A 2,638-nucleotide genomic window follows, 5' to 3' on the forward strand; every position below is an offset into this window, starting at 1 on the left:
GTCACAGCAGAAGTCCTGGAGCATGTTCATGTGACATGCCAAAAACAGCACAAAAACTGCAGCAATCCTTTGTTTTCCAAATGCAAAAGCTTCCATGAGATTTCTGCCTGCTCCATCTTTTGTCAAGGATTATTCTTTCAGCTCTACACTGAGGCCTGCATCCTCATGGCTCCTTTGTCCTTTAGCATAAAAAGTAATTTGTCAGCAAAAGAAGTAAAGTTTTGTTTTTCAGTACAGATCTGGCTGTCCTCCCACTGAGACTTTCAACTCTTTATCTCAGGAATTGATGGTCTTGGTTTCTGATTCTCTTTCTGTGGTGTTTGTATTGATTTTTTTTTTTTTCCAGGAGGGTTATTTTCACCGTGGTGTCACAACTATCTTTCTGTCTTCACTTACAGCAGGTAATAGCTCAGCTTGGCCAATTACACATTTTCTGGGCTAGCCCTGCTCTTTGCACAAGCTCCCCTGACAATCAGGAGCCTGGCTGACCCCATGTCTTTGCTTTCCCTTTGCTCTTGTCTCTGCAGCCTCCAGACAGGAGTGGGGAAGGGCAGCAGAGGTGACCAGACAACCTGGTTATTCCTCTCTTCCCCCTGCAGATACTGGCCCCTTGTTGTGCCACTCAAGGGCTGTGCCATCCCAGAGACAGCAGCTCTCCATCCTGTTCCTGCTGTGGCTTTGGGCTCGTTAAGAAACCCAGCAGTGTCCATTAAAGACTGCTCTGTTTCTCTGTTTTCTTCACACCAGCAATGGTTTTGTCATCTGCTGTGTCTGAAACAAAATTCATGAGATCATTTTCCCAAGCATGATACTTAAAATCTTAATTAAAATAACTCTGGCTGTTCTAAGACCAAGATTTTATAAGTGCATGGAATAATATTTCAGGTAAATGGAAAAGTTTTGTGCTTTTAACATGACAGACCCTTCTTCTAGTAAAACATATCTAACATCAAATCCTCCATACACTTCCAAAATCCTCTTCCCTACTTGGGTCCTCAGTGACAGGCAAGTGGAGCTCGGTGGTGAATGGAGCTGTCCCAGGGGTGTGGATTGATTTGCTTCATGACAATGACACCTTCCACTGTCCCAGCAGTGAGACCCAGAGTGTGAATTCTAAAATGAAGCTGCTGTGCCTGGAGGCAGGCAAGCAAGATCCCCTACATTACACTGTGAGAGTTGTGTGTCATATTAAAGCAATCTGGCTTTAAAGGGCATCATTCAAGCACAAACTAGCTTTTTCCCACACTTGACTGATCACACAAATAACTGTGATTAAAGGTCAAGTGCCTTTATTTTATTTTTCTATTTTACTCCTTAAAAATTTATATGTGAAAGAAAACCTAGAAGTTAACATGGCATGAAATTGTGACACAGTTCTGAGCCTTTAACGACAACTAAATATCATTTTTTCTTCCTGGGTGGCTTGAGAAATCTTCAGTAATAACAGGTCACTTCCTTTGATTTCCACTTGAGAAAGATTTTAAATAAACCCTGTATTTTGCTTCCCTGTGTTCTGTAACGTGATGGAGGGAGGGTTTTTTTGATTGTGTGAATTTGTAGTCCAGTCAGTGTGGCTGTTCCTGGGCTCACAGGTGCAGGAGGGGCTCCAGTGCTGCTGCACTGATCCACACTGAGCTTTCCTAGATGGGAAGAACATTGATAAATGGAAGGCAACTTCCTCACCAGTAAAGTTAAACAGAGAGGAAAGGTAATAATGACCAGAGCTGGAAACATCTTCTGTCTCCAAGTGTCCATCTGGGCTTGGCCTGAGGTCCGAGCACCAACTCCAGGGCTGTGCTAGATGGAGGCTCAATGGTTTCACTTCAGACCTGCAATATTTTACATTTGCCACATAATCACAGTGAAAGGAACATCCCACAGCAACAAATGTTTGCTTTGGTATCAGTGTACCTGCCACTGGGAGAAAACCTGTGGGGATTCAGTGTGACTGAAGTCGGCAGGAACCTGCAACACTTACAATTAGTAATGATTAAACCTCGTTGAGTTCCTCCCCCAGTGCAAGCGGCTGCGGGCCTGGGGCTTTGGCGAGGCAGGAATTGGGGAATTGCCTCTCCCAGGAGCCCAGCACTGTCCTGGCTGTGGGTGAGGCAGCACTAACCCCACCCGGGGCTGCCTTTCCTGAGGTTTCTGTCGGCTGGGCTTGGAGGATCTCGACATGAAGCTGGGAATAAAATTTCAACCCAGAGAGATCGACAAAACTGGCATTCCTGGGCATTGCCTGTAGGGATGAGAGGTGCCCCGCTGTTCTGGGCCCTGCGCTGCTGGAAGGAGGCTCTAACCCAACACTCTGGCTCGCTATCAGCAGCAAACACCATCGGGGCATGGGGATGGTAACGCACTGCTGACTGTGGCAGCAGCGAGGCTGTGCCTGCCCCGGGCAGCAGCTCCAGCACGGAGCGCTCCGCACGGGCCGGGCGCAGAGCTCCGTCTGCCCCGCGCTCCCTCAGGAGCCAGCGCCAACCCCGCCCCCTCCCTCAGGCGGCCCCGCCCCTCTCTGGGCCCGCCCCTGCCACCCATTGGCTGCGCGGGCGAGGCCCCGCCCCGCCGGGGGAGGGGCGCGGAGCGGGAGCGCGGCGGCGGCGCGGGGCGCGGAGTCGCGGCGCCATGGAGACGGCGC

Source organism: Erithacus rubecula (assembly GCF_903797595.1).
Source record: "Erithacus rubecula genome assembly, chromosome: 23".
NCBI lineage: Eukaryota > Metazoa > Chordata > Aves > Passeriformes > Muscicapidae > Erithacus > Erithacus rubecula.